This window comes from Rhinopithecus bieti, unplaced genomic scaffold (assembly GCF_001698545.2).
Source record: "Rhinopithecus bieti isolate Rb0 unplaced genomic scaffold, ASM169854v2 scaffold_13029, whole genome shotgun sequence".
In the NCBI taxonomy this organism is placed as follows: domain Eukaryota; kingdom Metazoa; phylum Chordata; class Mammalia; order Primates; family Cercopithecidae; genus Rhinopithecus; species Rhinopithecus bieti.
The window spans coordinates 4,087,912-4,100,159 of record NW_016807982.1 but is presented as its reverse complement, the minus strand read 5'-3'; positions in this window follow the sequence as shown (position 1 = coordinate 4,100,159).

Sequence of the window (12,248 nt, the reverse complement as noted above, 5' to 3'; positions counted from 1 at the left end):
AAAAAAAAAAAAAAAAAAAAAAAAAAATTAGCCAGGCATGGTGGTGGGTGCCTGTAATCCCAGCTACTCAGGAGGCTGAGGCAGAGAACTGCTTGAATTTTCTCAAAAAATAAAAGAAAAAAATATAGACTTTGCAGATTGCACTTCATTCTAGCAATGAAGCTAGAGGTAGGCTGGCCCTTCCCCGGCACACCACAGCACCCATGTGGACCCACTTCGGTGTCCAGGAGCCCACATCCAGGCCACCCAAGGAACAAGATCTGTGCAGGCAGAGCCCCTTCCCAGTCAGGGGTCTACAGGGCAAGAGGAGCACCTCCAAGATGTGAGAACGCGCTGATCCCCTGCAGTGCTTCCGAGCACAGCCCCAGGCCCCTCACTCCTCCCTTCACCTCACAGTTCCACACCTGCCCCAGCAGCCAGCTGTCCAAATATTTTGCCCATTACATTTGGCCCATGCCTTACCCATGCTGGATGCTCTGCTGGGAGGTGCCCCCGCTCCCAATCCACCAGTGCCACTCTCAGCTCTGGACCTTGTCTCTGTTCAGCCTCACTCTTGTCCTGCCACCCTTTAAGCCTCTGTTCAGGGCACAGATACCTCCTGGGCACCTACACGTGTCATTCTTATATTCAGCAAAGCACAAGACAGGAAGCTTCCTGCAGGCAGGGGCTCTGTTTTGCTCACCCTTAACCTCCTCAGCACCTGGGTCTGGGCCTGGTACACCTTGGCACTCCTGAACAGTTTGGCGTATTGATCTAAACTTCTTGGCTGTGAGTTGGTCAATTTAAAGAAAAAAAAAGTGCACTTCTTGGATTGCTGTTCCTTCACAGGTTTTTACTGTGAGCCCTGTGGCAGCAAAGGAAGGGGAAAGTACCAGAAGGATGGATGGGACTAGTGCGGTCACACTGACGACTCGCATGCCCCTGAAAGGTCAAACCAAATGACAGCTGAGAAGCTGGCATCCCCTTTAGCCACCCTGTCTCCAGTGTCCCTGGGAAGAGTTAAACCGGACCTGTCAAACTAGCGGAAGTGGGAAAGGAAGTGAGGAACGGTCTTGGTGGCTGGATTGTTCAGGCTCTGAAGCCAAGTTGGCCTTGACTTTCTTTGTCCCTCCGTCCCTCCTTCCCTCCCTCCCTCTCGTCCTTCTCTCTCACACCCCATGTCCAAGCCACTGCTACTCCTGTCGGCTGGCCCTCCTTTCAGAACACAGGCAGAATCTAACCACTTGTCACAGTTCCACTGCAGCCACCCTAAGCCTCCATCTCTGGCCTCCTGGTCTCCCACTCTTCCCCTGCCACAGCCCAGGCAGCATGTGGTAGCCGGAGTGAGCCTTTAAAAACCCTGATTGTGTCCCTCTTCTGTTTACAACCCTCTGATGGCTTCCACTCCGTGCAGGAGAAAATCCAAAGGTCTGTGTGGCTTATAAAGCTCTACACCGCGAGTCTGCACATCTGGGTACCTCCCCACCTTCCCAGCCCTTCACCCCCACTCTATTCCTGCTGCTCGGGCCTCCCGCTCCTGAACAATCCAAGCATGCTTCCACCACACGGTCTCTGTGTACAGTTAGCCAAGAGAAAGGATGAGTAGGCCCTAAGTCAGGCAAGCCATTTTTATTTGTCCTGCCAGGCTGCTCCTTGACAGGCAGAGGAGGCAGCCCCACTTACAGACTGCAGCAGGGCTTTACAGGGTGAGGAACTGGGTCGAGGTGTGTGAACCGAGTTGGGGCTGCAGGTGTCTTGATTGCATCCTGGAGATGTTTTTGCCAGCTTTAGTTAGCAGGTGTTCTGACCGCATCTTGGAACCATTTGCCAGTTCAGCTGAAGTCGTCTGGACACACAGGTACTCGAAGGGTCAGTTGTGGCGGGGGGTTTGCCGTTAGCCTTGGGGGAGCTATGTGGAGGTCGCAAAGGACTGTATTGTAAGACCCATGGGAAAGGAGGGGAACAGTCTGGTTGGGGTGACCCTAACATTCCAGCCTTTTAATAGATGATAGAAAGAAGTTGTTCTTGTCAGGCTGCTTCTAGCTGAGAGTGGGTGGTGGTTAGGGGGAGAGGCTGGAAGGTAGGGGTTAGTTTTGGTTCTGGCTTTGAAATTGTTGGTATTCTTGGAGTAGCATCATGTCTTGTATGGTTTCGTGGATGAAGGCTCAGATGTGGTTCTGTAAAAACTTGGGTAAAGAGGCCGGGCGCGGTGACTCACGCCTGTAATCCCAGCACTTTGAGAGGCCGAGGCGGGTGTATCATGAGGTCAGGAGATCAAGACCATCCTGGCTGACACTGTGAAGCCCCGTCTCTACTAAATATACAAAAAACTAGCCGGGCGCAGTGGCGGGCGCCTGTAGTCCCAGCTACCCAGAAGGCTGAGGCAGGAGAATGGCGTGAACGCGGGAGGCAGAGCTTGCAGTGAGCAGAGATCGTGCCACTGCCCTCCAGCCTGGGCGCCAGAGTGAGACTCCGTCTCAAAAAATTAAAAATAAAATAAAATAAAAACACTGGATAAAGAGATGTAAGAGGCTGGACCCAAAGATTAGGAAAAGGAGAATGATTATGATGGGTACAGGGAGTGGGAGTAGCCAGGAGGTCTGGGAGCTGAAGGGCCATAGAGGCCAGGTGGAAGAGCTGTTTTCCCGGATTTTTTGAGCCCGATCCTTCCATTTTTTTTTTTTTTTTTTTTTGAGACGGAGTCTCACTCTGTCGCCCAGACTGGACGGCAGTGACACGATCTCGGCTCACTGCAAGCTCCGCCTCCCGGATTCACACCATTCTCCTGCCTCAGCCTCCTGAGTAGCTGAGACTACAGGTGCCCGCCACCATGCCCAGCTAATGTTTTGTATTTTTAGTAGAGACTGGGTTAGATAGGATGGTCTTGATCTCCTGACCTCCTGATCCATCCACCTCGGCCTCCCAAAGTGCTGGGATTAGAGGCGTGAGGTACCATGCCTGGCCAGTCCTTTCATTTTTTAACTGAATCTTGAACCAGGCCTGACTGGTTGAAATAGAAGTAGCATTCTTCATCTAGGAAGATGCAGAGACCTCCTTTTTCTGTGGTAAGTATATCGAGGCCCCTGCGGTTTTGAAGGCCTACTTGCAGCTAGGGAGTCTAGTTGGGCCTGCAGGGTTGATACGGTGGATGCTAGGTCATCAATGTTATCGGACGGGTCCTTGAATAGGGATTTGTAGTAATAGGTAGAGGTTGCAATTCCTGCAGCTCGAGTTCTTGCAGCTGCTGTAATGCCTAACCCTAGTAGCAGGGGTATGAGCTGTACAGCTCGGTGTCTGCGGGATAGTGTTTGAATTTGGAAGGGTAGGGCTCTATCCACAGGGGCTATGTCTATTTTTGGACTAAAGAAGACTAGTGTGCAGGTTCCTGTCCAATTAGTGGGTAAGCAGAGATAGGTGGAAGTGCCACAGAGAAAGAATATGCCCTGGCTAGGAAGGCAAAATTGGAGGTCTGTGGCAAAGAGGGGCTTTAGGATTTTGATTTCTGACCACCAGCCAGAGAGGAAGACAGGGCCGCCCGGGTAAGTGGTTGGAAGGGGCGGGTTGAGGTTAGTTGGCTAGCCCTACTGTTTTGTTTTCCCAGTGTAGGAGGAAACATTGTGTGTCCACTAAAAGTTGTTCCCCAGTGGGGGCTCTGGCTACCTGAGCTTGTAGACAATTGGAGGTTGGGTGGGGGCTAGGGCACGCAGTCCATCCTGCAATTGTCATACGGGGTTTGTGTCGATCGATGCAGAAACCCGAGTTTATTGTGTTGAGATTAGTGGTTTGGATTTTTGGGGGGCCAGAAACTTTGAGTACTTGAGTGGGATTGTATATTGTTAGTGTCTGGATACCAGCAGGTGGGGTGAGCTGTAGGGTGTAGTTGCATGAGCCTGTGGGGAGACTGCCTAAAGGGGTTCCTGAGGGAAGGTCGCGCTGTATACAAAGGGGTGCCTGTTGGTCTGATTTGGTATCAGATGTAAATGCCCCTAAGATAACTTTGTTCCTGGAGGTGTAGGGGGTGAGGTCAGTTTTGTAACTTTTAAGTGCATTTACCCCTCTGGAGCGCTGATAGCGAGGATGGAGTGTCGTGCTGGTGAGGGTCCAATCTTGAAGTGGGAACGGGAAGGCATTTTTTGATATGGTTTCTGAGGGACGGACACAAAACCAGCAGTTTTGTGCAAGGTCAGGATTGGTTTGATTAAGTATTGTGTGTGCCTGTTGGATGGTTCGTTGTAGATGGAGTGATAGGAGGAGAGGGGAAGGAGGAGTAAGCAGGCAAAGGATAAGAGTGAAGGTGAAGAAATTGATTTCATCTGGGCTAAACTCACACAGGGCCCTTTGGAAGGTGAGATCAGTCGCCCAGTTACGGAGTGCTGTGAGAGTGGGTTGTTCTGGGTAAGAAAGAGAGTGAAGTGGCAAGACAGGCAAAAGCAGGACATTTAGGAGGGGCAGTCACTTATTAGTGGCCTTTATTCTGCTATGAGGAGGCTTATGAGGCTAAAGTTCCACCCTGGGGGTGTTACAGTATATATTCCTATGACAAAGAGCAGAGTAAGTGAGGCAACTATAAGGACAGCGCAGTAAAGGATTTCCATTAATGAGGGTTTCGATATTTCACAGTAAGGGGTGGTAACTTACCTGTTACGTTTCATGGAGGGTAGGGGGTGGGGTCTTCTGGGATGGGTGTAAGGCTGAGTCAGGTCAGTCCAAGGAGGGTGCTGGAGTATTTACAGGGAACAGCTGGTTACAGTATTTATAAGGAACAGTCGGTGGCAGGTCAGCTGCAGGCGCCCTTTTTACCTGGAAAGATGGTGCCAAGAGTTACGTCCCGACAGCCTGGCTGCAGTGGGGATAGTGAGAAGAACTTGGAAAGGGCCTTCCACTTTGGTTTAAGGTTTGTTGGAGTGAGGGTTTTTAGGAAGACATACTCTCCTGGGAAGAGAGTTTGGTCGGGAGGGCCTCGGTGGGGTTTTGGAAGGGCCTGGTCAGCTTGCTCGTGGAAGAGATGACGGATAAGGGAGTGTTGGGAGGTATTCTCCTAATTGAGAGTTAGTGGGGATATGTTCTGTAAGAGGAAAGGGCGTCCATACATTAATGCAAATGGACTGAGGAAGGAGAGGGCTTCTGGACTGGCTGTGATGCGGGCCAGCGCTGTGGGTAAAAGGGAGGTCCATGGTTTTTTGACTTCGAGCGAGTTATTTTGGTTAACTGAGTCTTGAGAATTCCGTTTGCCCTTGCGACTTTTCTGGATGACTGGGGTCGGTATGGGATATGGAGGTGCCACTGGACACCAAGGGACTGAGAGACTTGTTGGGTGATTTGAGAGATAAAGCTAGGGCCAGTGTCTGATTGTATGGACCGAGAGAGAACAAGTCTGGGGATGATTTCTGTTATAAGAATTTGAGAGACTTCTGCAGCTTTTTCCAACGGGGTAGGAAATGCTTCTACCCAACCTGAGAAGGTATCTATGACGCTAAGAAGATACTTGGTTTTTTTGACGAGAAGCATATGTGGGTGAAGTCCACTTGCCAGCCCTCCCCTGGAAGTGTTCCTCTGAGCTGATGCGTAGGGATGGAGGGAGAGCCGAAGGCCCCTTGGGAGCAAGTAACAGAACATATACAACAGTTCGAGGTTACGTCTCTTAGTGAGGTGAATAGATGGGGGGAGGAGAAATAAGGGCGAAGGAGCAGGTACAGGGGGTGCGCACCGATATGGAAGGATTGGTGAAGAGATATCAGAATTAGGCCGGGTGCGGTGGCTCATGCCTGTAATCCCAGCACTTTGGGAGGCCAAGGCAGGCGGATCACGAGGTCAGGAGATCGAGACCATCCTGGCTAACATGGTGAAACTCCATCTCTACTAAAAATACAAAAAATTAGCCAGGTGTGGTGGCAGGCGCCTGTAGTCCCAGATGTTTTTGCCAGCTTTGGTTAGCAGGTGTTCTGACTGCATCCTGGAACTGTTTGCCAGTTCAGCTGAAGTCTTCTGGACAGTTACTGGAAGGGTCAGTGCAGGGCGGCGGGGGGGGGTTGCCTTTAGCCCTGGGGGAGCTGTGTGGAGGTCACAAAGGACTGTATTGTAAGACCCATGGGAAAGGAGGGGAACAGTCTGGTCAGGGTGACCCTAACACTCTGCAGTTTCTTGAAGTTATTTCTGGTTATTCTTTCTTGAAGGCTCTTCTTCCAGGTCTTTCCGTGACTCCTCCCTCACTGAGGTGACTGCTCAAAATACCACCTCCTCAGAGAGGCCTTCCCTCACCTGTCCACCTGGTCTTCTCTAACCCCTTACTCATTTTTTGTTTTCATTGTGTTCATCACAACCTGACATATATCCAATTATTGATCATGCCCGTCTCCCCCGTTCAAACGCTGAGCTCCATGAATAAGGGCGGGAATCTTTCCTGTTGTGGCCACTGTGGGGGAAGGGGATGAGGCGACTGGTCACCACAATGACTGGCGGTTACAAGGGTGGCGCCAGGGAATCCAGACAGCCTTGGAAGGAAGGCAGATTCTACATCCTGCACAACATAAGTGAAAGGCTTGTTTTTAATTACCAGAGCCAAGGCTCTAACTCCATTTTGCATGTAAACACAAAGTGTATGCATTCTAGTATACATTGAATTTTCCAGGAATGCAACTACTGTGTAAAGAGGAGGAAACGTGCACTTCATTGTGTTCAGAAGTTTACCAAGAGTTCATCGTTTCAGACGTTGACACCACCACACTCCAGCGTCAGTCTGTGCACAGAGCTTCCCCAGCAATTGGGCACTTCACAAACACACTATCATTACCTTGTATTTCTTATATATTAATAAGGACAAAAAAGCCATTGGATGAATTTTAATTAGATATAAAGGTTGGCATATTAGCCGTAAATTTCATTTCAGAAGCATAAAGGGAGCAACAGCAAGCATTATGAAAAGGCAGCTTTGGGTCTGAGGGGTGGAGAATCATGGCCTAGAGTTGCCCCGTGGAAAGTGGTGGGGAGCATGGACTCTGCAGTCCAGTCCAGGCCACTACTTGCAGCCAGGCACTGCTTAACCTCGCTGAGCTTCACTTCTCTCTTGGCGAATGGGAGCCATGCTATAAACTGCACAGGATTACTGGGAAGACTGAAGGGTCGGAGCGTGCCCAGCATTTGCCAGAGTGCCAGGTGCCAGAACGGGTACTCAATGTCCCTATTATTGTTTTCTTGTTGTTGCTGTTTTGTTTGTTTTGAGACAGGGTCTTCCTCTGTCATCCAGGCTGGAATACAGTGGCACGATCACGGCTCACCGTAGCCTTGATCTCTTGGGCTCAAGCGACCCTCCCACCTTAGCCTCCTGAGTAGCAGGAACTATAGGTGTGTGCCACCGTGTCCAGCTAATTTTTGTAGTTTTCTGTAGAAGCCGGGTTTCGCCATGTTGCCCAGGCTGGCTGGTCTCAAACTCCTGGACTTAAGTGATCTGCCCACCTCGGCCTCCCAAAGTGCTAGGATTACAGACATGAGCCACCACACCAGGCCTATTATTGTTCATTTAGCAAATTTTTGCCAGTACCCTCTTTCCAGCAGCTGTCCCGGTGCTGGGGTCGTGGGGACACTCAAAGGACTCAGGAGGCCCCTGGTGAGTCCCCCTCTTCCCTCCATCCAAGACCTATCCCCATGGTTGGGTGAGGCCCATGTCAACAGCAGAAAAGACACGGTCAGCCTTCAGTTTGGCCACTGGAGCTGGGAGCAGAGCTGTGCTTGGGTTTGTACCGGGTCCTGAATATGCCAGAATTCCCAAGGCCCCTCCCATAGGCTCTGGATCTCTCAGCCCCCTGACCTTCCATCAAGGCCTGTCCTTCCCGTGTTTCATCTTAGGAGCACTCTCCATGCTTTCCAAGGTGACAAATCTCTAGTCTCACAGGCAGATAGCAGTCAACAAGCAGGTGGGTGAGCAGACGGCAGGTAAGTCCTGGGCAGACAGGCAGCGAGGAGGTAGGGAGGAGATGGGCAGGTGGATAGTAGGGATGAGGGCCAGAACAGCAGGTGACACACCTGCAGAGAGATCCGAAGCAGGTGGCTGGGCTGACCCACCGACAGGCTGGTGGGCTGGGGAGCAGCAGGCAGTCAAGCAGCTAGGCAGGGGGTGGGGAGGGCATGTGGACCGTGGGGACAGCCACATTGGCCAAAGGTTTTAGGCACTTTCCCCAGGTCCTCCAGGAGCAGTGCTTCTCAAAACCCTCCAGGGCAAGGCTGCCGCTTCTCTCACCTGGCCTGGCTTGGCCACAGCAAGCCCTTGGAGAAGACAGCACTCTGGTTAATGTGCGTCCCTCTCTTTGAAGCAACCAGCAACCATCTCAACCCTCATCCTGCTCCACTAGGGCTGAGTCATACCTGACGCACTCCAAACACATATGTCACATACCAACCCAGACACAAACACAATTTTGCCTGCAGGCAGAGATACAGAGAGCTGCATAGCACAGAGGTGCATGCAAACAGCTTAACAGAAACAGATCCAAAATTTTAGACTGCACATAGAGGAGCACACACGTGGACTCTCACAGACACAGGTATGTGCCACATGAACTGAGGCACACAACACATGTGGTCATACAAGCACCCTATAGCACACACCGCTATTTCCATGGATGGCAGGCATTAAACATGCTCATGCACTCCCAGCAATGCTGCACATAAATAAGCTACCTGTGCAAAGAGTCAGTGACATACATCTCTTGAAGAAACAGGAATACAACCCACAGAAACTCAATATTGCTGACGGTCTTCAAATCTCGGCCAAGGCAGCGGGCAAATTCTGGCCTCATCTTCATCTCTCAGCCCGATCACACTTGGCTGATCATATCCCTGTTCTGGCCTGTTTCTCCTCCTACTTCACTGGTCTTTCCTTGCTGACTTCACCTCCAGGAGACCCTTCAATGGGCTTGGGCTTCAGACCCTTCTCTCTCTGCCCCCTCAGCCCAGGTGTTCGGTCTCATCCACTTCTGGGGTGGTAAATCCATGTTATGTGGTAAGGACTCTCAAATATCACTTCCAGCCAGATTCCTGGGGGTTCTACTTGCCTTGCCAACACCTGCACCTGCATATCTAATGGGCATCTCAAGTCTAACCTACCTACAGTGAAACTGACTTCCCCCAAACCTGCTTCCCCACATGGGCTTTCCTCAGGTGCCCCAGCCCAGTGTGAAAGTGTTCTAAACTCCTCTCTCCCTCACGTCCAAGTCCAGTGCAGGAACTCCCTTCAGAACACCACCTGAGTCTGAGCCCTCTCCCCTCTCCACTGGCCCCGTGAGGGCTTGGACAGCTGCCAGCCTGCTCACTGCCCTCCCTGCTCCCCTTCTTGCCCACAGTGGCCCACCCTACACTGAACCACCACAGGGATCTTTCCAAAATGTGTCACGGGACCATGACACTCCCCTGCTTAATGCTCCAGGGGCTCCCCACCACACTTACACTAAAAACCAAGCACCTGGGCACGGTGGCTCACACCTGTAATCCCAGCACTTTGGAGGCCAAGGTGGGCAGATCACCAGAGGTCGGAAGTTCGAAACCAGCCTGACCAACATGGAGAAACCCTATCTTTACTAAAAATACAAAATTAGCAGGGTGTGGTTGTGCATGCCTGTAATCCCAGCTACTCGGGAGGCTGAGGCAGGAGAATCGCTTGAATCCAGGAGGCAGAAGTTGTGGTGAGATTGAGCCATTGTACTCCAGCCTGGGCAAAGTTCATCAGCAAGGCCAGTGAGTCCCTGCATGGGCAGCCCCTGCCACTCTCCCCTGCACCCACACACCATCTACATGGCTTTCTGCCCTTGGAGGGAGGTATCCCAAGCACGCTGTTACTCCTGCCCACTCTCCCCAGATCCTGGCACAACTGCCCCCTCCTTAGGATTCAGGTGTCACTGTGGATGTCCCTGTGAGAGCCACCCCCAGGTGTTTTCCATCACGTTATCCTATCCTGTCACCCCCCCAGCACTTAAAAGCATCTGAGATTATCTTCTATTATTTCTCCAATTTAGTGTGAGCTCCATGGGGGCAAGGATTTGTGTCTGTTCTGTTTATTGTTAAATCCCCATTAAAACTGTCCCTCAGGGCCGGGCGTGGTGGCTCACGCCTGTAATCCCTGCACTTTGGGAGGCTGAGGCAGGCGGATCACGAGGTCAGGAGATCGAGACCATCCTGGCTAAGACAGTGAAACCCTGTCTCTACTAAAAATACAAAAAATTAGCCGGGCGTGGTGGCGGGCGCCTGTATTCCCAGCTACTTGGGAGGTTGAAGCAGGAGAATGGCTTGGACCCGGGAGGCGGAGCTTGCAGTGAGCTGAGATCATGCCACTGCACTCCAGTCTGGGCTACAGAGCGAGACTCCATCTCAAAACAAAACAAAACAAAAAAAACAAAAAAAACCCTGTCCCTTGGTATTCTCAAGGGATTGGCTCCCTCCCATAAACACCAAAATCTGAGGATCCTCAAGTCCTTGATGTAAAATAAATTGGTTCAGTATTTGCATTTAACCTACACACATCCTCCTGTATACTTTAAATCATCTCTTGATTACTTTTAATATCTAATATAATGTAACCGCTATGAAAATATACTATTGGCTGGCACAATGGTTCACACTTGTAATCCCAGCACTTTGGGAGGCTGAGGTGGGTGGATCACTTGAGCCCAGGAGTTCAAGACCAGCCCTGGGCAACATGGCAAAACCCCATCTCTACAAAAATTAGCCAGGCATGGTGGTACGTGCCTGTGATCCCTCCCAACTCCTTGGGAGAATGAGATGAGAGGCTCACTTGAGCCCAGGAGGTAGAGGCTGTGATGAGCTGAGACAGCACCTCTGTACTCCAGCCTGGGTGACAGCATGAGACCCTGTCTCAAAGAAAAATAAAATAAAATATATCTATTGTTTAGGAAATAATGACAAGAAAAAAATTCTGTACATGTTCAGTACAGATGCAATTTTGGTTTTGAATATTTTTGATGCAAAGTTGGTTAAATCCACAGATGCTGTGGACTAGACTAGGAAGTGCTAGGCATACACAATATTTGTTGACTAGTGGCTGCACAGATTTATATACAGACATACTCGCCCCCACAACAATACTCAAATACATCACATTAACAGACAAATATACAGATGTGGGCAAAAATACCTCCCCGCACATTCACAGAACAGACTCAACAGTCACAAAGACACCCAGGAGTTCCTTTTCCATCCCCATAGGAGTCAGTCCTGGTCCTCCCCCATCTAGATCTGCCCTCCACTTGAACCCAGTCTCGGGACTGGGGGAGTAGGGGTCTGCAGCCCGGACAGAGAAAGGGTCGCTGGCCCACAGGCCTCAGGCAGCGCCTTCAGCTATGTCTGCAATTTCCTCTCCCCCTTCCCTCCTCCTCTCTAAGGCTCCCGCCAAGACGGCCTCCCCCTCATCCTAGCTCCAACAAGGGAGGGGAGGCCCATGATGGGGGGCCCCGGGGAGACAGGGCAGAAAGAAGCCCCCAACCACACACACTGATCACACACCACATTGGATGCACAAGCCCAGGTGGGAAATGCGTGTGTGAGCACAGGTAGGTTTAGCCTTGGGGTGGGGGCGGGATGGGGTGGGATCTGCCACAAGCCGCCACAAGCTGCTTGGTGCACAAGAGCGCAGGAGCTTGCAGGCACAGAGGCCCCACGCTGGGGACTGCGTGAGGCTGCTGGACGGTGCCTGGCTCAAAGCTGGAGTCTAACAATCATTAACCCTGCGTGACCAGACCAGAGCTCGGCCAGGGGGCACATTCAAGCCTGGGCCCAGGGAGGAGGGATGGACAGTCCCCTCCCTTCCAGACCGGCATGGGTCTAGGGAAGAGAAGCAGCGCCTTCCCTGGATGGGGCCTCCTAGGAGGGGGAGCGGTGGTTTCGAGCTCAGGCTTCAGGGTCAGAGAACAGCAGGTTCAAATCCCGACAGTTTTTGTAAAGTCAATTCAATCTCTCCAAGACTCCGTTTATATTATCTGCGAAGTGGAGATAATGGTACCACGTCGCAGGGTTGTCAGCCGGAGTAAGTCAAAGAGCCTGTCCAGGGTTTAGCCCTTGGTCCGCACGCAGGCAGAGCTCCATCCTCACTGTTGTTGTTAGTGGCCTGGGGGCGGGTCCCTGCCGCGGCCTCCCCGGCGGTTTCCTGTGGGGGACGGACGGCCCCGGGCCGGGATCTCCCTCCTCCCGGCTGCCCGCTCCTCTCCCCTTCCTCTCCCAGCCCTTTTCCTCCCCGCCTCCCCGCCCGCCCCGCCCCGCCCCGTCCC